This window comes from Chroicocephalus ridibundus, chromosome 6 (assembly GCF_963924245.1).
Source record: "Chroicocephalus ridibundus chromosome 6, bChrRid1.1, whole genome shotgun sequence".
Classification (NCBI taxonomy): domain Eukaryota; kingdom Metazoa; phylum Chordata; class Aves; order Charadriiformes; family Laridae; genus Chroicocephalus; species Chroicocephalus ridibundus.
Window position 1 is genome coordinate 431,714 of NC_086289.1, and position 27,316 is coordinate 459,029.

Here is a 27,316-nt window from a genome sequence, read left to right on the forward strand (position 1 = left end):
GGGTCGGTGCAGAAGTTGCCGGGGCCGAATCATTGCGTGGGGCATTGCTGGAGAAAGAAAACATCCACGGAGCATCGCCTGACCACTGGAAGTCCTGCAGAAAACTGAAGCCCCGTTCTGCTGCCATCAAATTAGCCATAGGTTATTTCATCAAGTCTCTGAATAGGTATATTTAAAACTGCAAACTAACCGCAGTCAGAATCTCTCGTATTATATTTCTCTGTAAAACCACAGCAAGCTATATGAGTGTAAATATATATCTATGTATACACACAAATATCTTATTTTTTTAATTAGATCTGCTCCTATTGTGCAGCGTGTGCTCTCTGTCAGTGCTTCACAAAATGCCCTTCGTGCTCAGGACGAGGACTGATGGAAAGGCAGTCCCCGGCATGTTATTTCCCCTCTCAGACCACCATCGGGCCACGCTGCCTCCCCTCCTGGCCACCGGCCCGAGAGCCCCCGGGCAGCCGCGGGGCAGGCAGGGCTCCCGCTCCCTTCCCACCGGCCGTGCCCACGCTGCGGCGGCACCGCGCGGCCCTCACAGACGGGTGACAGAGGAGCAACACGCAATTGCGGTCAAAATTGCATCTCTCTTTATTCAGCTGTTTCAAAGATAAACTTAAAGCCGACATGCTTTCGGGGCAAACCTCCCTAATGGAAGAGTAAGTCAAAGCCCTCGAACAAAGGCTGGCAGCAAACAGGATCCCAGGAGTTTCTCTGAAGTCATGAAAGTTACGAAATATTTTCTGACTTTCGTGAATGAACCATGATTTGTACGTTTTTGGGGCAGATGTTTTTAGTTAGTCACCGGCCTGGTGTCAGCGATAGATTAACCTCTCAGAGCCTTTGGCTCTCATTTCTAAATCCAGACTTTGAAACTTTATCCCTGAATTACACATATGACCTACGGAGCTCGTTTTTCTCTCTCTCTGAAGGTGATGTTAATGTTTCTCTGTTTTCAGCTGGCTCGGGGTGACGTTCTCCTCTGCCCAGGCACTTCAGTGGCCCTTGCTGGGATGCTGCAGGGTGCTCTGGCTCCTGCGCCGCACGTTGCACGTTTCCTCCAGGGCTGCCCTCGCCCGGCCGCCCCACTGCGCCCCAGATCACTGCAAAACACAGACGGGAAGGCTGGGATTAAACCGAATCAGAGAAAAGGTAACATTCAGAGTTAGCTTGATTGAGAAGAAAGCTTTAGAGAAATATCCATCATAGACATTGAAACTAAAGAGTAAATACTTTGCAAATGTACATCAGAATTCCCTCAGTCAGCAACAGGGACGCCAGGAATCGGGGAAGACCCCAGTGCTCCCAGTGTCTGCCAGAGCCAGTCGCATTGCGAGGCTTAATTTCAGATGAGGCCATTTCACTAATAACACCCCTGGCATCAAAGCCTGGTGTGTGTGGCGGTGCCATGCGGAAATGTGACACAGCCGTTACCATTCGGCGTGCTTCATGGAAAGTCGTGGCGTTCGGAGTGATTTAATCTGCTCTTGGCTACCCAGGGAGCAATGCCAGAGATAACCCGCACTTTGAAGTATCTGAGAAAAACTGGTTGGTTGTGAGCAGAAATTTGGCAAATCTGAAAGTATAAATTAAATTATTAAAGAAAAACTCAAGGTGTCACCCGATAATGCGAGGCAGAGATTCAGCCCAGACCAGACATCAAGATCCAAATTAGAGTCACGAATTTAAAGTACGACGTTTGCAGGTGAAGGAGCCCGTGGGGCTGTTACCGTGATGATGCCCTTGCAGCTCAGCGTTAGGCGGCCCAAGGCACAGGCAGAGGGAAACAGCCACCGAAACCTTCTCCAGGGCGGAAACGCAGCCACCTCGCACGTGGCAGCGCTTCACCTAATCCACCATTCACGCGGTGGAGGAGAAAGAATCTGAGGAGTATTTTATTCCTAACTATTTAAACAAGAGAACTTGTAGTCTACTTCTAATTAGTTTTTGTTATTAAGCTGTTATCTGATGTGGAAAAATAGACTCATATAAAAACATGCTGGAATGGAAAATCTGTGAGCTGAGAACTGTCACGGGGGGGCTTCAGTGAGTGGCCGTCACTTGGGGTGAGCGGCACCCCTGGCCCTGGCCCCGGCCCCGACCGGGGCTCTGTGCCCACAGGGTCTGGTGACACTTGCTTTCTACCTCCTTTTCTCTCTTATTCTACGCCACTGGGTACAGCCGTGTCCTTGGGTGAGGGATGGTCCCCAGGGGTGGCTGGGGTGGTCCCCCAGGGTGGCCACGGGACTCCGTGTCTCCAGAGCATCTCACCCCACCCCTGCAGTAGAGCTGGCCGGTACGGCGGCAGGGGTGGAGAGCTGCAAGGTGGAGGGACGTTTTCCTGGTGGGACACTCTGACCCTGACACTCTGACCAGCAGCACTTTTCTCAGTGTTGCTTTTTCCCAGGGAGCTCCCGTCAGTGCTGCAATTGGTCCCTGAACTTGCCAAAGTCGGGGTGTCCTCCAGCCAGTCGCTCCTCGCCCCTCGGGTCCCTGCTGGGGGTGTCTGATCGTCCCCACTAACACAAGGCAGCAAAGTCCACCTGCTCATGAATAACAGCCCCCGGCCCCAGAGCAATCTCCCCTGTAACGTCCTCCCTCCCGGCCTCCCTGCCCTGAGCCGCCCTACACCGAGCCAAGTTCATGGCAAAAGCTCTCGTAAAAGCCTGGAATTTGGTGAGGACTTTCCCTCATCGCCCCGAGGGCCACTGAGAACCTCCGTCATCCCCTGCCACTGTCACCCCACTCGCTGAAGCGCCACAGCGAAGCCTCTCGCCCGTCAGTGCCCGTGGCCAGCAGCAGCTCCACGGCCAGTGCCAGCCCTTCCCACCAGGCCACAGGCTGAAACTCTGTGGTCCTGCCTTCGCCACCCCGGATGGGAGCAAAACACCCTGAGACCCAGCCGGGATGGGAGCAAAACGCCCCAAGACCCAGCGGAGCCCCTGAGCTCCTGCGTCTGGGCAAAGGCAGCAGGCAGGAGCGGGCAGGAGTGGGCAGAAACGGGCAGGAGTGGGCAGAAATGGGCAGGAGTGGGCAGAAACGGGCAGAAGCGGGCAGGAGTGGGTAGGAGTGAGTAGGAGTGGGTGGGAGCGGGCAGGCAGCAGCCCCCGGAGCTGCGGCACACACCTGTGCCCACCGCGCCAGCGATGTCTGCCAGGCAGTCACTCAAAATTCAGTGAAAAAAGGGGCCCCATTTTGGCAAGCAGGGGGTAGCTGGTTTGGCTTTTAATAGGAATCAATGCCCAGTCTCCCTTGGCTTTTCCTTATTGCATCACCCCGAAGGCGTAGAAATAACGGGCAGCGTAAAGCCAAGTCGCCCCATCTGCAGTGAAAAGACAGACGTTATGGAGAATGCTGGGAGGGATTCAAACCAGAGCCAGGGAAACACCGCACCTTTTCTGCTTAGAACTCACACAAAGTTAGGTTTTACAAGTTAGACACAATTTATGTCACAAAAATCTGTGATTCCCCTTTTGGGCACTGGCCCGCGCCCATGGCTGGTACTGCAGCTACGGCCTGTACAGACCCTGGTGCTCCGCACTTCAGATGGGTTTGGGCCACAGTTTCTCATGCGTGTAAAAGCCCGTAGGAGAGGGCAACAACTCAATCGCTACCTGCTGGCTTGGACTTAGCAACCTGAAAATTCATTCAGGAAACGCTTTCTTAGTTTTCCTAAAACTCACTACATTTAAAAGTCTTGTTTCCCCAAATGTCATACATTTTGTCCCTGAACAAAGCCCTAAATGTCAATAAGTACTAGCAGCCTTTATTTGTGAAAAATTTATGCAAAGCCTACAGCCAAACCAATCACCTTTTTTTTTTTTCTGTAAATAAAAGCGGGAATTGAAAGCTTTTCACGGTGACTAATGCTAATTCTGCTTGACACTGCATGCTAAATAAAACATCTAGGAATATGCGGGCTCTTTGGTTTTCGCCTTCCTTCTGCTGCTGGGATTCGCAAAAGCAGCTCTTGCCAAGCAGCGGCAGCGAGGAGCAGCGGGGAAGCGGTTAAAGTGCTGGCGGTGCGGGACGCCCATGCCCAGCAAAGGCATTCCCGCTTTCAGGAGGGAGACGGCAATGCAAATACAGCGATGCTGTTTACACAGTGGAGAAGGGAGGGGAATATCTCCATTATCAACTGGTAATTTTTCCAGACAAAGAAGTCTTTTCTGTAGCGCAGTAATCCTCTTATGCACCAGCCGTATATAATTGACACTTCTCAATTATACACCTACAGAAGCAGAAGGTTAGTTCTTGTTTAGCTAGTTTTCAAGCCAGTGTGCCAGCTTTCCACATTTTCCATGACTCCACACCTTACGTGTTGCTAATGCCTCTGATAGGAAATTACACACACACACTAATTAGGGCACGCCGGGCCTGTCTGCGCGGCTCCCCCCGCCCCGCCGGGCCGCACAAGAGAAAATTCCTCTGTGCTATTCAGGCATGACCTCCCCGTTCAGAAATCAGCTTTAGTCTCCCCTGATCTGTGATTTTCCATTTCCTCCGGGGGCAGGTCTTGCCCAAGGACCCCGGCGCGGCTCCCTCTCTGCGCTGGCGCTGGCGTTCGCGCCCTCCAACCCTTCCCGGTGCCCGGAGTGGAGCACAGAGCATCCTCTCCCGCTGCCCGGAGCAGCCCGCGTCCCCAGTGGAGCCGTTCCTGCAGGCCCGGGCACCGGCGGGGGCATCCCCAGCTCGAGGTCCGGCCTCAGCCCCGGCCTCACTGCCCGGGGTGGCAGAAATCAGATCAGGAATGCCACGGCACCTGGGCTTCTTACGGGCACCCGCTCCCAGCCCCCCTGCCGATAGGGGTTGGCATCTCTTATGTCTCTTGCAAGAGAAGGGCGTTAAAAACTCTGCACGGCATCATCCCCAGAGCAGGTGCCCGGGTGCCGAGGGCTCGCTCTCTGCACCCCGGCAGGGCTCGAGCACAGGACTGGTGCTGGGAAAATGTGTGCTGAGGCAGTAGGAATTCATTTCTCTGTGTGTGTTGCCGGTGGTTAAACAAGTGAATACAGTCGGTGCAGCTGAACTCAGAGAAAGTCCTGCTACATGGTCTGTGCTCTGTGAGCGGCCTGGGAATGAGCTCGGTCAGAACTGGTAAAAGCCCCTGAAACAGCTTATTCACCCCCTTCCCCAGCCCTACACACACGCGCTCGTCAGAGGGGTTATACACCTCGCTTCTACCATCAACAGAAGTCAAGGGACTCATGACTTTTAAAGGCGCTGAGCTGCACCGCGTGCGGCAGACCCGTGTTGGCTTAAGGAACCCGGGGTTTATTTTTAGACCCATTTATAAATCTCTCACTTTAATCTCTCCTTGTTTAATCTGTTTTTGCACTCCATTCTGACACTAGAGATAGGCCAAAAAATAATCAGTTTTAAAAAACCCCATCCCCAAACCCCAACACCGCGAGTTATTGACCACAGCAAGAGCAAACGCAGACACAGAGGAAACTATTTATAGCTCAGATAAACAGGCAGAGATTTTGCTTAACGAAAGGAAATGGAAAAATAGCGCTCAGACACAGACCTTGAACACGTTGCCCTTGCCTGGGCTCGGGAAGGCTGGCGGGTCCGCGCTGTCCCTGCCAGCCCACGGGGACGGGGACAGGGATCAGGACAGGGATGGGGCCGCGGGCGCTGGTTTCACACAAATGCCGAGTGGGAATTGTGTTTCTGCCCTAAGAAGTGGATGGGAGAAGCGAGTGATGCCCAGCCCCGGCCTGCCGAGGGTCGCTGCTGTGTGAGTCAGGGCAGAAGGGCTCTGATCCGCCTTTGGCAGGGGCCGGGGGGAGGATGCCTGGGGCACTGCTTGGCCAGACTGGCAGGAACAGAGGTATTTATTCAGAAGGTAAAACATCCAGAGCTCAGCTCTGTCACATTAACTTTGAACAACCCTAAACACGTTAAGTAGAACTAATCCCGCTGAGTTTTCCAGGGAGAAGGAACACACAGCAGATACGTCTCAGCCAGGGGTTTCCCTCAGCTTCGGTGCCCTGACACTTTTGGAGTTCAGGGGTTTTATTTAATGCCCAGTTTTCCATCAGAGAGGCCCAGCTGGGGCCAGCTGCCACAGCAGAGCGGGGTCTGCCGAGCTGTGGGGAGCGCAGCCCCAGGCAGCCCCATGGCACGGCACGGCACAGCATGGCACTGCACAGCACGGCCTGGCACGGCACGGCACAGCACGGCCCCGGCAGCGTCTCCCCGGGGTCCCTGTGCCAGCAGGGCGCAGCGCGCTGCGGGGTCGGGGCAGCCGTGGGCATGGCGGGACGCCCCGTGCCTGTCCCCCAGCAGCAGCGTGTGACACTCTCCAGGCTCCGGCACCCTCCGTGCCCATCGCCCGGTTTGCTCCGCTGGCCAGCAGCGCCGGGCGGGAACGCGGGGCTCACTGAAAATGAGACACAGCGCTCCCATTTTCTTGCCTGCTTGAAGCCAGCATGAATCAAGTCAGAGGGTTAATCCCTGAATTTCAGGCCCAGGGAATGGAGCTGCACTAATGCTTTCCTGTAGATTTGCTAATTTGACTTTTGGTTTCCTGAGACATCAAAGCCAAACCTCCAGAGGAGAACTTCCTAATCAGCAAAGAGAAAAGGAAATCACTTATTTAGCGGGAAGGGGGTAGACATACCAAAGGGAAACATTTCCATATTCTTTTCATAGCTATGAAAAACAACTTTAAAGAGCGAGTCCCCTAAAATCTATTTTTATTGCAAAAAATGGAGCTTTGGGACCCTCGTGTGTAGTCGTCTTGTTCTCTGTACCTATAAACGAGAACATCAGTGAGATGAGGTGAACTGGAACATCTGTTCCTTGTTCAAAATATTTTACATTATTGATTGGAAGAGGGGGAAGGAAGCCAGGAAGAAACCAAGCACTCGTGAAGGGTGCGAAGCCAACCCTTAGATTAAATCTCCTGAGCACTGAGCCAGTCCTGCAGTTCCTACGTGGCCTGGGAACATTTTTTGGACTCCCCGACTCCAAAGAAATCCACGTTTAGCCCCCCAGGATCCCATGGTTACGCACACTAGCCGGCCGGCAGTACACAGCAAAGGGTTGGCCAGACGAGTCTCCGGTGGAAACCGCAACTTAATTATATAATAAATGATTTACAAAGTGTATATAGTACATCTGTAGAAGACTCTTTCCCTGCTAACAAACATCTGCCATGGACATAGTAGTCCAGCTGCTTGTTGTCGGGTCTTTTCAAAATTATCCAACAAATTTTGCCTAAATATACTGCCACTCCGGGGACTGCCAGAAGATTTCAGATGTGGTCCAAAACCTGAATTTTAGCACCAACTAAAGCTCTCATCATAGCCGCAGGAAAGACAAAAAAAAAAAAGCCCTGGGGCCTATCCAGTGACAGAAGTGAGGCCAAGCGGCTCATTACGGTATTAACTCGGCAGAGGAGCCAAGGAGGAGCTGGAGCCGCTCTACGGGTGCTCCTTCCCCAGCTGGCCATGGCACAAAGCAGTAAAAACCATCAAATCTGGTTCCATTTTCTAGCGGTCAGAACGAGCCCATTTTCCAGTGTTTTCTGCAGTGTTTTATACCCTTGGATTTTATCCAGTCCATTCTAAAAGCTATTGCTGCCTCGGAAGCTGGCCTGCTGTCGAGACAGCCCCGGTGCATGCGGAGGGTTGTGTCCCCTGGGGATGGCCGTCCCCTGCCCCTGCCCTGTGGGACGGCACGTGGAGGCGCCAGCCACCGGCTGGGGAAAGCTGTCACCGGTGCTCCGTTAGCCGGCGAGACTCGGCATCCCTGTGCGCCCCCTGCCCCTCCACCAGCTGCCGTTTTCCCTTGGCATGTGTTCTGGCAGGTGGCAGGGTCCTGGGGGCAGTGGCTGCCACGCTCCGAAAGCTGCTGGGTCGCGGTTTCGCCTTGCACAAATGCCTGCGACAGCCCTGGATTTAAACTGGAGTTTTGAAGCGCACTTTCCCCCTGGCCCCGTGCCCTCCAGGACCGGGGGGAGGTGGCCACACACACTCCAGGAGAGACCCAGTGGTCCTCAGCACCGCGTGAGCCCGGGCTGTGCATCACTGACTGCTCCCAAAAGTCACCTCGAGCCACTTTCCCTCTGCCCGCTGCCTGTCTCCCCCTTCGCTCTGCGGGGGCGCGCACCCTCGCCCACGTCCTCCTCCAGCCCTGCGCAGCCCCAGGCTCTCCCCGCGTCACCACCCTGGGGGGCACACGGATGGGCCCGTCGCCCCCCGGCGTGACGGAGCACTGGCCAACAGCCCCCCACCACGGGGACGGCGCCGGCTCTCGCAGTGGCATCCCTGAGGCACGGCACTGGATTCCCAGACTAATTCATCTGCTGCACAGCGGCTGATGGCAGCACCCTTATTCCCAGCCAGAGGGGTGAGGACATAAAATTTACCTCTTCTTTTATGTCAATTTTCAAAGACTAAATTTGGGCCACCTAATTTAAACCAGCGGGCAGAAAGGTGCTCTTGGTGGCGCGGTCCAAAAACGGTGTGAGTTCGGAGGCACCGCCACGACCTGCTGGAAAGGAGGGAGCTGGCTGTCGGGATGCGCAGTGGTGGGTGTAGCTGCACCAGACTCCGCCAGCAGTGCCGCTTCAGGGCGTCTTGGAGCGGCTTCTAATCCAAAATGCAGGAGGACAAGGGGACAATGCTTACAGGAAAGTGATTTAATAGGGAATGAGAACATTTCCAAAGCAGGAGGTTCATCTGCACAGCACTGTGCAGTTAATTACAGGAAGGTGACAGGCATTTCTGCTCATGTTACAGCAATATCATCTCTCTTGCTTTAAATGGGCTCTGAGACAGATTTCTACAAAAGTCCTAAACTTTCTTTGCAACGGTGGCTAAGCTGAATGCTTATTCCAAACACAAAATACAGCTGTATAAATTACACATTATTTAGTGACTCATAAGAAAAACTGTTAACAGCGAGGGGTGGCTAAGAAAATAATTACACAAGAAATCCTGTAAATTGGAAACATCATGGGACACTCCCAGCATAAATCTGGAGGCCTAAACTGGATCTCAGCCCCCCCGGCTCTTGCTGAGGGTGGGTGGCAGCGGGCTCGGGGCTGGGCACGGGGGCAGGCTCTGTCCCTCGATGGGGCAGAGGCAGCAGTGGCAGCAGGGACCCTGCCAGGGGCTCCCACGCTCCGTCCCTTCCGCAGTCGCCGAGTGCCGCAGCGCCGGGCAGAGCTCCCGGCTGGAGGCACATGGAGCGTTTCACCGTTTGAAGCCCAAAGTGTGTTTAATTTAGGAAGTTTCATGACACTCGCCCTAATCCGCAGCAATTGCAGAGGCGGGGAGTGTGTTTGGGATGTCCCCCGGGCGCCCCGGCCGCAGTGGGAGCTCAGTCACGCTGGTTTTAGCCCGGCCATCAGGGCAGGGCTGGGCTGGCCACCAGCCACGCAGGGGAGGTTGCCAAATTCCCAAGTCTCCCTTTTATTTTCCGAAATTTCTCCAAATGATACGTGAGCTGGAGCTTCCCCAGTGTCTCCTGGGTGTCCCTCACCCATCGCACTGGGTATAACAGCACGGTGCTAAAAGTACCTGAGAAGCCAAAGAGCTGACAGGGCTTTGAGATGCCCTTTCAAACACCCTCCTCTTAAATTGCTGCCTTTAGAAGCGAGTGCCTCCTCCGGGGTGACGAGGCTGCGCTAACGGACCCTTCCCCGCTGGGGCTCATGACGTGCCTGGGACCCGCGAGGCCGCCTCGGCTTCAGCCCCTCCTGCCCTGGCCGTGGGAGATGATCATAGAACCATAGAGTCTTCATGGTTGGAAAGGACCATTGAGATCATCGAGTCCAACCATACAAGCCTGGTCATGGGCAAGCGCAGGGGCTGAGTGGGCAAAAGGCAGAAAAAAGAAAAAAAACCCCAAATGAATCGAAGAGAAGCCTGGAAATCGTTAACTCCGGGTCTGCCACCTGCGGGTCGTGGTGCTGGTCTCGCAGCAGGGCCATGGAGGGGCTGTGCTGTGGTGATGGGTCGCAGACCCTGGCTGCAGCAGCCCCTCTGCCGGTCCTGGCCCCGGTCCCTGCTGTGTCCCCAGGGGGGACTGGCCTCCCTGCCGCCGCCGCCGCACCTGGCCGCGGTTAACGGACTGCTGGGAGGGCATTTCCCAGGGAAATAGGAAGCCAGTTCGTTCAGGATCACCTACCCATCTCCTAACCTCTGCCCCAGCATCAAGAGTGGCCTCAGAAGTTGTTGGAGCAACCAGGCCAGCCACGGCCGAGCATCAGTGTCCCTCACCACGGGAAAGGCAGTGCCGCCCTCAGAGAAACGGGAGAAGGGTGACCGCGGCTGGGGACACGGCAAAGGGGCAACACAAATCTAGCAACCTGGTTTGCTTGGGGTAGGAGCACTCACTGACGCAATTCTGCAGTTTAACATCTCTGCTTTAGTCTCAGAAGTATTTCGATCCAGTAGCTTTGCCCCATACTCTGCCAGCACCGCCACGGCCCCGCTGCTGCGGGGTACCCCTGCGGTGGGCACGATCCTTTCCTCTGGGATCTCACTCTCCACACTTGATTAATTAGAAGAAAAGCAGCAGCAGCAGCACCGTGGACCAGAAATGCGTGTTCGCTTTGGTTTCACCTCAGCCTCCTTTCCCAAAAGGTGGTTTGATGTGTCTCAGCGTTTTGGACATACGAAGCTATAATTTCCTATATATAAGTTGGAAACTTTTATAGCTGCACAGGGGATAGGATGGACTGCAGACACAAACAGAAAGCAAATTTTTTTTTTTTGCAACAAAAACAATGACTTCACTAAAAGTAGAATACGCCATCTTTTCCTCTGTTGGGAAAGTACCATTTAGACTCCAGCTGCTTCCCGAGTAAGCGAAAATAGACGTGCCCGGCACAGGCACAGGCTCTGGAGGGAGGGGAGGGGGATGCTTCCTCCGGCTGGGTGCAGAGGCTGCTCCGGGATGTGCTCGGCAGCGCAGTGGTTCCCAGACAGTAAATACCACAAGGTGAGCCACCAGAAATAACCAAGTTGTGTTTTTTTTCCTTTTTCTCACTTCTCTCACATGCAAAAGCAGCATCCCAACTATTTCCCCTGATCCTTAGCCTATGCCTTCACCAAGGATCAGCTGCATTTTCCAAGTGAGCCTGTGATGTGAGCTGCCTGAGCGAGAGGGGTCGACCCATCGGCATTGGCTGCCCTGCTCGAGCTGCTCCCATCGCTGTCCACGCTGCTCCCATCGCTGCTCCCATCGCTGTCCACGCTGCTCCCGTCCCTGCTCCCATCCCTATCCACACTGCTCCCATCCCTGCTCCCATCCCTGTCCACGCTGCTCCCGTCCCTGCTCCCATCCCTGCCCGAGCTGCCGGCAGTGCCAGAGGAGCCTTGGGCAGTCACACCAGCTGTCGTTGCCGGTTACCCAAGCCAATGCTTAGGCTCACAAACTGGATTTTTATCGAAAATGCATATAACAGTGGTTACCAGCCTTTGAAATAATCCAAAGCAAGACCAAACCACTGAGCGCAACCCCGCACTGGCGTATTTGACATTCCCATGGCAGCCCGGGTGTGTGCCCCCCTCCCTGCCTGCCCTGCAGCCCACGGCCATGCCCCGGTGTTCCCAGCCCGGGGAGACCAGCGCCGCCGTCTCGGCTGGCAGGATGAGTGAGGGGCACAGACCCCGCCGGGCTGCAGCCCCTGGACAAACCCCCGCGCCGGCGCAGCGATGGGTCGGGGCTCGGGAGGCGGGCGGGCCAGCAGCAGGTACGGGCTGTGGCAGACGAGGGGCTGCGGCGGTTTCACCTCCCCTTTCTCCTGATGGTGGCCACCGAGCCATTGAGCCACCGAGCCCACACTGCAGTGTCTCCCACGGTGGGTGGAGCACAGCCTGACGCGCAGGGTAACTCGCCTGGGCCCCGCTGCCCACTCACTGCCAGCCGCAGCGATAACTCAAATAACGTGTCACAATCAAATGATTTGTTTTGATTTTTTCCACCAGAAATTTCATTGCAATGAATTAAAAATAATTAAAAAAAAAAAAATCACAAAAATGCATTTAAGTGAAGCTGCGTTTTTCCAAAAAGTGCCAACCACATCTTGCGTGGGAAAAAAAAATAATTCAATGAGCTTCAATTCAGCTTTATTATGAAAAAATTCTATTTTTTTCCTTTGCAGTAAGAAAAAGATTGTTAGTGTTTTCAAATAGACTCTTAGCTTTTTTAATAGTTTTTAATAGTTCATTATCTTGGAAAAGACAGGGGGCGTAACCAGGCTCCTTAGGAATAAGTCTGGGGGTGGCAGAATTTCGGCTCCCGCCAGTAAAAAGGAGAAAGGACCGATAGCCCAGCTGAAGTGCTTGTACACTAATGCACGTAGCATGGGCAACAAACAGGAGGAGCTGGAAGCCATTGTGCAGCAGGAGAATTATGACGTAGTCGCCATCACAGAAACGTGGTGGGGTGACTCACGTAGCTGTAGTGCTGCCATGGATGCCTATAGGCTCTTCAGGAAGGACAGGCAAGCAAGGCGAGGCGGGGGGGTGCCCCTGTATGTCAGGGAGTGCTATGGATGCTTTGGACTAAATGATGGTGATAACGAGACTGAGTGTTCATGGGTAAGAATCAGGGGCAGGGCTAACAAGGCGGGTATCGTAGTAGGAGTCTGTTATAGACGGCCCAATCGGGATGAGGAGGCAGATGAAATATTCTATAAACGGCTGGGAGAAGTCTCAAGATCGCGAGCTCTTGTCCTCGTGGGGGACTTCAATTTGCCGGACATCTGCTGGGAATACAATACAGCAGGGAGGGAACAGTCTAGAAGGTTCCTGGAATGTGCTGGGGATAACTTCCTGACACAGCTGGTGAGAGAGCCAACTAGGGAAGGTGCCCTGCTGGATCTGTGGTTTGTAAGCAGGGAAGGTCTTGTGGGGGATGTGACGGTTGGAGGCTGTCTTGGGAACAGTGACCATGAAATGATAGAGTTTTCGATTCTGGGAGAAGCAAGGAGAGGGGTCAGCAGAACTGCTACCTTGGACTTCCGGAGGGCGGACTTTGGGCTTTTCAGGAGCCTGGTTGACAAAGTCCCCTGGGAGGCAGTCCTCCAGGGCAAAGGAGCCCAGGAAGCCTGGGTGATTTTCAAGAAGGAAGTCTTAAAGGCGCAGGAGCAGGCTGTCCCCATGTGCCACAAGACAAGCCGTCGGGGAAAAAGACCGGCCTGGCTAAACAGGGAGCTAGTGTTGCAACTTAGGGAAAAAAAGAGGATCTATGGCCTCTGGAAGGAAGGGCAGGCCACTCAAGAGGACTACAAAGAGGTAGTGAAGCTATGGAGGGAAAAAATCAGGAGGGCCAAAGCCCAGCTAGAACTAAACCTGGCTTCTGTTGTCAAGGACAACAAAAAAAGTTTCTATAAACATATTAGCAATAAGAAGAGGACTAAGGATTATCTCTGTGCTCTAGCTGGCAACATAGGGATCATGGATGAGGAAAAGGCTGAGGTACTTAATGAAGTCTTTGCCTCAGTCTTCAGCAGTAGGACCAGTTGTTCCCTGAGCACCCAGACCCCTGAGCTAGAAGACAGGGATGGGGAGCAGAATGAAGCCCCCGTAATCCAAAGGGAAACGGTGAGGGACCTGCTTCAGCACCTGGAGGTGCACAAATCTATGGGGCCGGATGGGATCCACCCAAGGGTATTGAAAGAGCTGGCGGAGGTGCTCGCCGGGCCACTTGGTATCATTTATGAGCAGTCCTGGACAACCGGGGAGGTCCCAGCTGACTGGAGGTTAGCAAATGTGACACCCATCCACAAGAAGGGCTGGAAGGAGGATCCGGGGAGCTACAGGCCAGTCAGTCTGACCTCGGTGCCTGGGAAGGTCATGGAACAGATCCTCCTCAGTGCCATTACACGGCACATGCGGGAGAACAGGGTGATCAGGCCCAGTCAGCATGGGTTTGTGAAGGGCAGGTCATGCCTATCAAACCTAATATCCTTCTATGATAAGGTGACCCACTTAGTGGATGAGGGAAAAGCTGTGGATGTTATCTGCTTGGATTTTTGCAAAGCTTTTGACACCATTTCCCACAGCATTCTCCTGGAGAAACTGGCTGCTCATGGCCTGGACAGGTGTACTCTTCGCTGGGTAAAAAACTGGCTGGATGGCCGTGCCCAGAGAGTGGTGGTAAATGGAGGTAAATCCAGTTGGTGTCCGGTCCCAAGTGGTGTCCCCCAGGGCTCGGTGCTGGGGCCGGTTCTCTTTAATATCTTTATCAATGATCTGGATGAAGGGATCGAATGCACCCTCAGTAAGTTCGCAGATGACACTAAACTGGGCGGGCGTGTTGATCTGCTTGAGGGTAGGTTGGCTCTGCAGAGGGATCTGGACAGGCTGGACCGATGGGCTGAGACCAATGGTATGAGGTTCAACAAGGCCAAGTGCCGGGTCCTGCACTTGGGTCACAACAACCCCATGCAGCGCTACAGGATTGGGGCGGAGTGGCTTGAAAGCAGCTCGACAGAAAAGGACTTGGGAGTGTTGGTTGACAGCCGGCTGAATATGAGCCAGCAGTGTGCCCAGGTGGCCAAGAAGGCCAACAGCATCCTGGCCTGTATCAGGAATAGTGTGGTGAGCCGGACTAGGGAAGTGATCATCCCCCTGTACTCGGCACTGGTGAGGCCCCACCTCGAGTACTGCGTTCAGTTTTGGGCCCCTCGCTACAAGAGGGACATTGAGGTGTTGGAGCGTGTCCAGAGAAGGGCTACAAAGCTGGTGAGGGGTCTGGAGGACAAACCTTATGAAGAACGACTGAGGGAGCTGGGGTTGTTTAGCCTGGAGAAGAGGAGGCTGAGGGGAGACCTTATCACCCTCTACAACTACCTGAAAGGAGGTTGTAGAGAGATGGGGGCTGACCTCTTCTCCCTGGTGACAAGTGATAGGACAAGAGGAAACGGGTTCAAGTTATGTCAGGGGAGGTTTAGATTGGATATTAGGAAACATTTTTTCACTGAAAGGGTTATTAAACATTGGAATAGGCTGCCCAGGGAGGTGGTGGATTCACCATCTCTGGAGGTGTTTAAAAAAAGGGTAGATGGGGCACTGAGGGACATGGTTTAGAAGTGGCTCTTGTCAGGGTAGGCTAAAGGTTGGACTCGATGATCTTAAAGGTCCCTTCCAACCTCAGCAATTCTATGATTCTATGATTCTATTATTAGTATTATTATTTTTATTCCCTTCTCTCACAACCCCCAATATTGGAGCTCCCCTCCTAGCTGGTCGCGCTGGAGCCCGGGGGCCAGCGGTGACGGCAAAGGGGGAGGTGCAGCAGCCGGTGCGGCTGAGGGCAACGCTCGCCGGCGGCTCCGATATCCCGTCCCGATGCACACGGGAGGTCAGGGTGGGCGAAACGCCCAGCGAGCTGCTGCCCGCACGGCCCGGGCGCTGAGACTTCACTCGGTGCGGCCGGGGGCTGCTGAGCACTGCCGCGGGGTGTTTAATTGCTCAGAGGTAATCGGCCTGAGCTCGCAGAGCCGCAGATGTCAGAAATGGACACAAAATGACACAGCCAAAGTTTTCCTTTTTATTCCAGCCAACCCATTTGTTTAAATCTTCCGCATAAGTGAATGCCGGAGAGATACAATGCTCTGGGAGAAGCACATTTCTTCTCTTGGTTCTGAATGTACCGACCTTTCCATTTGCACTTGGCCTCTTGAAAAATACTGCTGCTAATTATTATCATTACTGGATCACAGGAAAAGTCTTGAATTTTGACCATGAAATTTAACTAAGAAGAGGAACTCAAAACCTTGGAAAATTACATGGATCTCCAGTGCGAGTCTTTAAAAGATTTAATCAAAAAATCTACTTAAAAACACATTATACTCCCTTAGCTTGTTTTGATCTTTTAGTTCAACTGGTTTGTCCTTGGAAATCAATAGACCGCAAAGAAAACACAGTTCTATTTTCCACATCTAATGCAGAATACGTGAATAAAAACAATTATCAAGACCACCAGCCAGGGGGGAAATTTTGTTCATTTTACCTCCGTGGTGAAGGCTGGAGTGCCAAACCCATTCGGATACAGGAGAAATTCACCTCTTGTGCGTGTAACCCCCTTCAGTGGCGGAATCACGTGCGAGGGACCTCCCAAAGGTGCCGCTGGTGCAATTGCCCCCCTCGGCAGAGTGACGGCACACCGTCCTCTGACACAATGCACGTTCTTTGCCAAGATTGGATTTACCACCCAGACGTAACACCTGCCCTTGGGGTCTGTCCTCAGGGAATGTTTGGTAGCACAAGTACTTCAGGTATCACTAAAAAACCAAGCAAACAAAAACCAACCGAACGAAAACCACACAAAAACCCCCCAAATCACGCAGACCGCTCCGACCGCGAGAGCGGCGGTGCCGGGGCTGTGTGCGGGGGTCTGCGCTGAGGCCGGCGCTGGTGGAGTTTGAGGAGAACTCGAGCCCGAGCAAAGCAATACCAAGGTGGAGACCTGAGATCCGGAGGGGTGGAAGGAGACAACTGACCTGAGACTTCCCCAGTGGGAGACCGGAGCTGGGCTCTGCCGGCATCCTCGAGATGAGGGACACCACGCGGCACCTCGACTGCTGCTCCAGAGCGAAGAGAGGCGAGAAAAAGCCTGAAAAGTCATGGCCCTGCGGGAGGGGCAGCAATGAGGGAGCTCCCTGGGGATCACTCAGCCGGCGTTGTGCTCTCCACCGTGCTCTGCTCGCCTGCGCCGGGCAGGGGGAGGGTGGACACGGCTGAGGGCTTGGGACCGGCCGATTGCAGTGTGGCACAGCCGTGCAGTACGGGGGTCACGCTGGCATAGCCGTGTGGTACCGGCAGCTGCGCTGGCACAGCCGTATGGTACAGGCACCGTGCCGGCACAGCTGTACGGTACAGGCAATGCGCTGGCACAGCCGTACGGTACAGGCAATGCACTGGCACAGGCGTACCGTACAGGCACCACGCTGGCACAGCCGTACGGTACAGACACCATGCTGGCACAGCCGTACGGTACAGGCAATGCACTGGCACAGGCGTACGGTACAGGCACCATGCCGGCACAGCCGTACAGTACAGGCAATGCACTGGCACAGGCGTACCGTACAAGCACGACGCTGGCACAGCCGTACGGTACAGACACCATGCTGGCACAGCCGTACGGTACAGGCAATGCACTGGCACAGCCGTACGGTACAGGCAATGCGCTGGCACAGGCGTACGGTACAGGCACCATGCCGGCACAGCCGTACGGTACAGGCAATGCACTGGCACAGGCGTACCGTACAGGCACCATGCCGGCACAGCCGTACAGTACAGGCAATGCACTGGCACAGGCGTACCGTACAAGCACGACGCTGGCACAGCCGTACGGTACAGACACCACGCTGGCACAGCCGTACGGTACAGGCAATGCACTGGCACAGGCGTACGGTACAGGCACCATGCCGGCACAGCCGTATGGTACAGGCAATGCACTGGCACAGGCGTACCGTACAGGCACCACGCTCGCACATCCGTACGGTACAGACACCACACTGGCACAGCCGTATGGTACAGGCAATGCGCTGGCACAGCCGTACAGTACAGGCAATGCACTGGCACAGCTGTACGGTACAGGCACCATGCCGGCACAGCCGTACGGTACAGGCAATGCGCTGGCACAGCCATACGGTACAGGCAATGCACTGGCACAGGCTTACCGTACAGGCACCATGCTGGCACAGCCGTACGGTACAGACACCACGCTCGCACAGCCATATGGTACAGGCAATGCGCTGGCACAGCCGTACAGTACAGGCAATGCACTGGCACAGGCGTACCGTACAGGCACCATGCTGGCACAGCCGTACGGTACAGACACCATGCTGGCACAGCCGTACGGTACAGGCAATGCACTGGCACAGCCGTACGGTACAGGCAATGCGCTGGCACAGGCGTACGGTACAGGCACCATGCCGGCACAGCCGTACGGTACAGGCAATGCACTGGCACAGGCGTACCGTACAGGCACCATGCCGGCACAGCCGTACAGTACAGGCAATGCACTGGCACAGGCGTACCGTACAAGCACGACGCTGGCACAGCCGTACGGTACAGACACCACGCTGGCACAGCCGTACGGTACAGGCAATGCACTGGCACAGGCGTACGGTACAGGCACCATGCCGGCACAGCCGTATGGTACAGGCAATGCACTGGCACAGGCGTACCGTACAGGCACCACGCTCGCACATCCGTACGGTACAGACACCACACTGGCACAGCCGTATGGTACAGGCAATGCGCTGGCACAGCCGTACAGTACAGGCAATGCACTGGCACAGCTGTACGGTACAGGCACCATGCCGGCACAGCCGTACGGTACAGGCAATGCACTGGCACAGGTGTACCGTACAGGCACCACGCTGGCACAGCCGTACGGTACAGACACCACGCTGGCACAGCCGTATGGTACAGGCAATGCGCTGGCACAGCCGTACGGTACAGGCAATGCACTGGCACAGGCGTACCGTACAAGCACGACGCTGGCACAGCCGTACGGTACAGACACCATGCTGGCACAGCCGTACGGTACAGGCAATGCACTGGCACAGCCGTACGGTACAGGCAATGCGCTGGCACAGGCGTACGGTACAGGCACCATGCCGGCACAGCCGTACGGTACAGGCAATGCACTGGCACAGGCGTACCGTACAGGCACCATGCCGGCACAGCCGTACAGTACAGGCAATGCACTGGCACAGGCGTACCGTACAAGCACGACGCTGGCACAGCCGTACGGTACAGACACCACGCTGGCACAGCCGTACGGTACAGGCAATGCACTGGCACAGGCGTACGGTACAGGCACCATGCCGGCACAGCCGTATGGTACAGGCAATGCACTGGCACAGGCGTACCGTACAGGCACCACGCTCGCACATCCGTACGGTACAGACACCACACTGGCACAGCCGTATGGTACAGGCAATGCCCTGGCACAGCCGTACAGTACAGGCAATGCACTGGCACAGCTGTACGGTACAGGCACCATGCCGGCACAGCCGTACGGTACAGGCAATGCGCTGGCACAGCCATACGGTACAGGCAATGCACTGGCACAGGCTTACCGTACAGGCACCATGCTGGCACAGCCGTACGGTACAGACACCACGCTCGCACAGCCATATGGTACAGGCAATGCGCTGGCACAGCCGTACAGTACAGGCAATGCACTGGCACAGGCGTACCGTACAGGCACCATGCTGGCACAGCCGTACGGTACAGGCAATGCACTGGCACAGGTGTACCGTACAGGCACCACGCTGGCACAGCCGTACGGTACAGACACCACGCTGGCACAGCCGTATGGTACAGGCAATGCGCTGGCACAGCCGTACGGTACAGGCAATGCACTGGCACAGGCGTACCGTACAGGCACCATGCTGGCACAGCCGTACGGTACAGGCAATGCACTGGCACAGGTGTACCGTACAGGCACCACGCTGGCACAGCCGTACGGTACAGACACCACGCTGGCACAGCCGTATGGTACAGGCAATGCGCTGGCACAGCCGTATGGTACAGGCACCGTGCTGGCACAGCCGTGCAGTACCGGGGGTCTGCGCTGACACAGGCTGCTCCTGCCACAGGAACCGTGCCTCTGGCCAGGCAGGAGGGCAACTCTGTAATGCAGCCAGGCTGTCACATGTGGGTGAGCACGTTCAAGGCTCAAAAGCACCAACTTTCCATTATTTTTGGATTATTGTTAAATTTTATGTCTATTGGTACGTTGGCACGAAGAGGCTCCCGCGCTGAGCGTGTACGAACAGGCGTGTGCTGAACGGAGCGCGGGGGGCCGATCACCTACACGTGTACCTGTGGGACCAGCTGCCTTTTACGTTTGTTTACACACATTACCAGTATAGAAAGTTAATCGTAAGGAAAGCAAACACTCCAGCCTCCCACTCCCCGCGCTGCTGAGTGTGATGGTTACTCTGGCTTTTATTGCTAGAAAAATCTTTCTTTTGATGTCCTTTGAAAGTATGTCCTTTGAACTACAGCGGTTTCGCTAACACTACTGGCCGGATCACACTCCCAACAGCTGAGAAATTTCAGATTTAATTTCAAGCTTCAAGAGAAACTTCCATTGCAAATCGATGTGCTTTCAGCGAGATATACCTGGAAACCATCTAGTAGAAATCAAGATCTGCAGTTTTCCCCCGAAGCCTTCAATACTCTCATACATCTCAGCAGATCTGCAATATTTAGAAATAGTTGTTGCCGCCACTGAAAATAAAAACTACAGTGTATTTGGCCATGGCTAAATATAACACCTGATGGAAACGGGCAACAAACGAGGTGGTTATGGCATGGGATAAAACCAAGGGACAAATAAACCTTATCCATAAATAAATAAACAAGTAAATAAAAGGCAGCCACCTTCCTTTTCCAAGTTCCCACAGACTATTTCAGAACAGGCATTTCTGTGTGTGACTGCAGAATTTGGAGAGAAAAAAGAAAAGATCATAAGCCACCTATTACGCAGAGGTGGGAGTAAGCCACGGCCGAGCTCTCCAGCCGCGCGTCGCCATCACACGCAGCCGCTCTCGCCTCCACGGCTTGGGTTTGCCGGCCGGGAAGTGAACATGCAGACAGCGAAGCGAGGGGTGGCTGTTTGGCCCGAACCCCAAGCGCCGTGCCCAGGCGCGGGGAGGACCCTGGGGTCCCCGTGTGCCCCCCGGGCACTCAGGGCCCCTCCACCCTCCCGCTGTGGGAAATCAAGCACGGGGTGTGCAGCGGCCAGGAGAGCGCCGGGAGGGGACACCCGGCCAGTGGCACGCATGTGCCCGCAGCACTGAGCGCAGTTGCTCCAGCACCGTGCTCCTGGTGTCCCGCTCCCCGGCCAGGCTCTCCGGGACACGGCAGCAGGACGCCGGCCCAGGCGCTGGGGACGGCTGGCGCCAGGCTGCTGGGGAGCGGGGGACAGCAGCCAGACCCCTGGTGCCAACCCTGCCCATGGGCTCAGACCTGCCCGGCAGTGCCTTCGCTCGCTGTGCGGTGGCAGAGCCACGGCTGGGGCACAGCCGGGATGCAGGGCTGGCCGGGAATCTCCATCGCTCCTCATCGGCCAGAAGCAGAGAGCTTCCCGGGAGCTTGAGTTCAAAGTATTTTCCACTTCTGCCACAGCCCCCCCAGCCGCAGCCAAGTGCTTGACTGATCCGGCCGAATGCCGCCAGATAATACAATTTCAGGGCCGGGAGCGCAGCGCCGTCCCGCTCAGCCGCAGGGACAGGAGCAGGGATGTCGGGGCAGGGCCAGCACCCACCTCCATGGACACGGGGAGCTTTTCCTTTGGGACCCGGTTCCTGAGCAGGAGCATAAGTGAGTGTCGTGGTTTGGGCTGGACCGGCCACTGAAGTGAATGACAGATGCTCTCCCCCACAACCTGGAGATTGAGAGTCTCACTCCTAACAGTAATGACATGTCGAGCATTGGTCTGGAGAGCAAAACCTGGGTTGTCTTGTTAAGGAAAGATGATGCAGTTAATTCCCTCGCTGCCGCAGAGGCGCGCTTTGCTCATCCCCCTTACAGTGGGAGTACTTTCCCACAGCAGCCTTTGAACTTGGGCTGCATTGGGCACCAGAAACATTCCCAGCGCCGGGAGCAGTTGCCGGAGCTGACATTTACGCTCACAGCCGTGCCTGCACAGATGCAGTTTCTAACCTCCATCTCCTGCTCCGGGGGAAACACCTGCCAGCGACCAACGGAGCTGCTTCACAGGTCTCCGAGCAATGAGGAGTGATGCACGTCCTCCCCCACGCAGGCACCAGCCGGGCCTGGGCTGGCAGCGCCGCGCACGTCGCCACTGGCCCCGCGGGTGCCGCAGGCCCCGCACCATGCTGCAGCGGGGGCACGTGGAGCTGAGCTGCTGCCACACGTCTGCCCTGAGCGGAGCAGAGGGGCAGAATCCCCCCCTTGCCCTGCTGCCCACGCTGCTGGGGATGAGCCCAGGATCCAGGGGATTTCTGGGCTGCCAGCGCACGTTGCCGGCTCATGGCCAGGTTTTCATCCACACTCCCTCGCCTGATATAATTTCCAATTTGCACGGGGCAGTGGAGGCACGGGGACATTCAGTGACCATCGGCATCAGACGCTAAAAGTCATCAGTGGCACTTACAGAGTATCTGTCACCAAATATCGCAGCACCTGGTCCCTGCCCGGGGCACTGAGCACCAGCCAGAAAACCTACACCAGCAAACCAGCCGTCTCCTCTTGTTTCATTAGTGCTCATTAGGAGGGTTTGCAATGGCATGTGGGAAGTTCTGCCAGCTGGATGTGGTATTTAAATATCACAAATATAGCACACACACACACGCGCACACACACACACAAAATAACCATAACATTTATCACGAACAATCATCTCCCATCCAGGGAAAAACAAACCGGCCGTGCAGAGTCCAGGCAAGCTTTAGGTTCCCGTGTCCCCCCCATTCCCCCCCGCAGATTACCCTCAATTCATAAACACCCTCAGATGAACAAAAAAGAAAAGAAAGGGCCCTGTTAAACCAAGCCCTGCACGTCTTTGGGGGCTGAAGACTTCCCCACTGCCCTCCTCCGAACCAGCCGAGGAGTCATCTGATGGCGGTCAGATGCTGCCAGTGTTTTTAGAGGGGCTGTTATGCATTAGTGCAGGGCTCCGGCAATGGTAAAGCACAGGCAAGCGCTCTGAATGCCCTTTTCACTGCAAACTTTCTCCTGAGCAAATTTTCAAGCCACTTCTGTGCCATATATGTCAGATGCTGTATTAATGAGGTCTTCCCCAGCACTCCATAGCCATAGGGCTACCAAGATGATTAGGGGGCTGGAACGCCTCTCTTATGAGGAAAGGCTGAGGGATTTGGGTCTCTTCAGGCTGGAAAAAAGGCGGCTGAGAGGGGATCTTATCAACACTTATAAATACTTAAAGGGGGGTGTCAGGAGGATGGGGCCGGGCTCTTTTCAGTGGTGCCCAGCGATGGGACAAGAGGTAATGGGCACAAACTTGAGCATAGGAAGTTCCACCTGAACATGAGGAGGAACTTCTTTCCTGTGAGGGTGGCAGAGCCCTGGCACAGGCTGCCCAGAGAGGTGTGGAGTCTCCGTCTCTGGAGACATCCCAAACCCGCCTGGACGCGTTCCTGTGCAACTGCTCTGGGTGACCCTGCTCTGGCAGGGCTTGGACTGGGTGAGCTCCAGAGGGCCCTGCCAGCCCCGGCCAGCCTGGGATTCTGGGATTCTGGGATTCTGGGATTCTGTGAAGTGCTCCTCTAACAAGCACAGAAACATTAAAATGCTGAGATGGGAGAGACCTCGCAGCTCTCAGGCGCTGGCGCTTTGTGCTCAGCTTCCTTCTGCGGCATCAGCGGCAGCAGCTGTACCCCGCGGCACAAACCCGGGGGTCTCGCAGCCCATGCCTTGCTCCTTTCCTGCCATCAGGGTGTTCTACCAGACCCACGTGCCAGCGTCCCCACGACAGCCTGCCCTGTCCCTGCAGCTGGCACCCCTGCCCTGCCTCGCTGCTGCCCGTGGTGCACGTCTGCAGGCCTGCACACACACACACGTGCACACACACATGTGCGCACACACACGTGCACACACACACACGCACGTGCACGCACACACGTGCACACAAGCATGCAGTATCGGCTCTGGCTGGGATAGCGTTAATTGTCTCCGTAGCAGCCCTCACAGCACTGTGCTATGTATCATGTATCGCGATAGCCAGAAAGGCGCTGGTGACCCCCCCAAGTTGTGGGTGCCACCCCTCTCCAGCCCGTATCCCAGCACTCCGCAGCCAGGCTCACCCTGAACCCAGAATCCCGGGCGCTCCCTCACTGCCCGGAGCTGGGCCGGTGGGATTTTTGCCTGTGCAGTAATGTTTGTAACCTGAATTAGGCCACTGCAGCCCATAAAAGGAGAGGTTTCATAAAAAGCCTCCCATGTTCCCCAAACCTGACTTTAAGTCCCTGCAGGGCGAAGGCCCTCTGCCTGTGTTGTGCCCCCTGTGCCACGCTGTGCCCGGCTCAGCATCACTGCCCTGCCCGGCGGGCGCCTTGCCCGACTTCCCTGCCCCGTGCCCAAATGCCAGGCGGCAGTGAGGCCACTGGGGTGGCACCAGCGTCTGCCTCTCCTGGATGCTGTGAGTCACCAGCGCTGTCCTTCCCAGCACGCAGGTGACAAATACTGTGGGAGACGGAGCCCAGCCTTCCCCGGGGAGGGAGAGCGGCGGGTCTGTCTCTAAAGCTGGGTTTTGATGAGAAGAGTCTGGCTGCAGGGAGTATGTCTCAGCCTGGGACACCCTGGGGGTGTGCATCCCTGGGGACGCCGTGCACGCCAAACCCCAGCACCCTTCACGCTGCTCAGGGTGGGACAGCTGGTCATCGCCATCCCTTGGTGGCATCAGCTCTCAACCTGTGCAACAAGTGACTTCCCAGAGGAGCGGATAGGACAGATGTCAGGGACAAGTGGCCCAAGACATGCCACCTACCCCAGTCTGTCCATCAGCCGCCATCCCTGCACTGGCCACAATGCCGGGGCTCAGAGAAATGCAGGATCCCGAGGCCGCACCGGCAGAGGAGCCAGAGCAGGACCCCCAGCCAGAGCCACAAAACAGAGGGGATGCAGCAGGGGGGCAGCGTCCATCTATCCAGCATCCCTGCCCCACTGCCACCATATGTCCATCCATCCACCGTCCCTGCCCCACTGCTGCCATCCATCTGTCCAGCACCCCGGCCCCGCTGCCACCATCCATCCATCTGTCCAGTGCCCCAGCCCCGCTGCCACCATCTGTCTGTCCAGCATCGCTGCCCCACTGCCACTGTCTGTCCATCTGTCCAGCGCCCCAGCCCCACTGGCACTGCTGCTCCAGCATTGCCGTCTGGAAGGAACCATCCCAAACACAGAAAATGTTTATTTATTGCCAAAGGGCAAAAATGAGATGGCAAAGCCTACTTCTGCCCTCTGGTTTTACAACAAACGTGCTGGGAATGGTGGCTTGTCCTCTGATTTCCTGGGAGGAGATCATAGAATCATAGAATTGTCAGGGTTGGAAGGGACCTTAAAGATCATCCAGTTCCAACCCTCTGCCCTGGGCAGGGACACCTCCCACTAGATGAGGTTGCTCAGAGCCCCGTCCAGCCTGGCCTTAAAAACTTCCAGGGATGGGGCTTCCAGTGTCTCACCACCCTCATGGTGAAGAACTTCTTCCTAACGTCCAGTCTGAATCGACCCATCTCTAGTTTTAATCCATTCCCTCTAGTCCTACCATTACCCGGCATCCTAAAAAGTCCCTCCCCAGCTTTCTTGGAGGCCCCCTTAAGATACTGGTAGGCCACTGTAAGGTCTCCTCGGAGCCTTCTTTTCTCCAGACGGAACAACCCCAACTCTCTCAGTCTGTCCTCATAGGAGAGGTGCTCCAGCCCTCGGATCATCCTCAGCTGCAGAACTGGACGCAGTACTCCAGGTGGGGTCTCACGAGGGTGGAGTAGAGGGGGAGATGGAGTGAGCCTCAATACAGGCGGGTTCTTTTCTCCCCGGACGGCACTTCTGGAGCTGTCAAAGCTTGCATAAAATGCCTCCTCCTCCTCCCAAATGGTTTTAAGGCACTGAAGTATAATAGGTGCTAACAAAAAGCAAAGTGGTTAAACAATCTGACTATAAATCTCTTCTGTTTCCAACTGCTCAGCTTTCATCCCCTGTCATAATTATTTATATTTTTCTACACTGAGTTCCTGGACAGATAAAACCTCAACATCTAATGGAAAAAAACAAGGAGGGAAGGGCAGGGGTGGGGGCGGAAGGCAGCAGAAAATAAAAAAATCCTTGGATTCTCGGCATGCATCACCCAGAAGCAACGCAAGCATATGCCCATTTTCCTCACCCTGCCAAGTCACCCTGCCCTGTCAGCAAACTGCTCAAGTCCGAGCACCGCTCCCCGCTCTGCCGCTCGCCCAGGGGTTCCACCGCCGCCCGTCCTGTCTTTAATTCCTTTGTCTATTGGAATGCAACGGTGAGCCAGCCCAAAGCACACACCGTGCTGCCAGACAGCCCCCAGAGAAGGATGCCGGGCAAACAAATAAAAGCAGCCAAGGGCTTCCTCTTCCGACAGCCCCCTTCATCCCCAGAGGGTCAGCCCAGGGTCCGGGGCCGAGGGGGGGGCAGGCGATGCTGCCACCGCCCCGAGACCCCCAGCCAGCAGGGGCAGAGCGCGCTGCCTTCGGGGAGGGCAGCTGCAGCCATGCGAACCAGAAAAATGTCTTCCTTTTGAAGGAGATGGTAAGACACTACCTGGATTCTTTCAAAGTAAATCTTCGGGCTGTTGATGCATAGGAGTGTCTTTTTTTTTTCTTTCTTTTTTTTCTCCAGTCCTTGTTTTAAGCCTAAGAAATGCGCTTATCAGTGCTGACAGGGAGGATACCATAAACAGACAATGCATTAATTGCCAGGCATGCATCACCCGTCGGATTCAGCTCCAGCAGAGACCAATCCTTACACACGGCCCTAAACTTTATGAAATTCTCCTTTACTGCCTCAAAGAACTACAGAGAGTGCAACCCCCCCCCTTGGAAACGTGCTGGCAGAGATTTCCAGCTGCCCAGGGTCAAGCCCCCAGGAGAAGCACATCTGCCCCAGGCCTTGGCAGATAACACGTCCTGACTCCTGCTCGAAGGAAGCGCTTCATGGAGTTGGCTCATCAGTGAGTCTCACGTCAAACACAATCTATGTTTGGAGTGTTAGCCATAAATATCTAACATATTTTTAGACTTGATTGCCTTTTCTATGTTAGATATCTATCTCTACTGAACACTGTATTAACTTAATTGCGCCAGTTTACTTTGTTTACAACAAACCACTAGTAAGCGGTCTACAGTTGGGAGATGATAATCTGTCTTTGCTGGTTTAAGCGGGATTGCTGCACGCAGACTCCGGTTGTGCTCCCTTTGTTTCGCGTTAGTGGTACTACAGAGGAAAGAAGGGTTTCTGCTGGAGGCAACTCCTGCACGGGTCAATTTGTTATTAACATGCCAAATATTTGTGTAAGGAAACATCTCTCTCCCTCTCTTCAGCTGAAGCCAGAAACCACCTCAGCTCCTTTCACCGAGTCAGAAACTCCAGGCTGATGCATGACAGGGCTTGTGTGAGGAGCGGTTGGACACCGACGGTGTCCATTTTCTTATCATCTAGTATGAACGTAAGACTTGAAATAAAATGATTAAGAAAAGCAAGCTGAAAAAGGAGTTTATTTGGTCTGTCCGGAGTTTAAAATGCATTTTTAAAGCTGTGTGGTCAGTCGGTTTTGTTCTGCTGGAAGCGTAAACGGGTTTTTCAAA

At 55.1% G+C, this 27,316-nt stretch overlaps 1 protein-coding gene across 1 annotated transcript in view; it reads right to left on the reverse strand.

Moving 5' to 3' along the window:
• Positions 1–583: 583 nt before the first annotated feature.
• PWWP2B (PWWP domain containing 2B) overlaps positions 584–27,316 on the reverse strand; it is a 66,630-nt gene continuing 39,897 nt past the window's right edge. The window contains exon 3 of the mRNA XM_063339551.1: positions 584–1,109. The gene's annotated coding sequence lies outside the window, so the exon portion shown is untranslated. The remainder of the gene's footprint in view (positions 1,110–27,316) is intronic.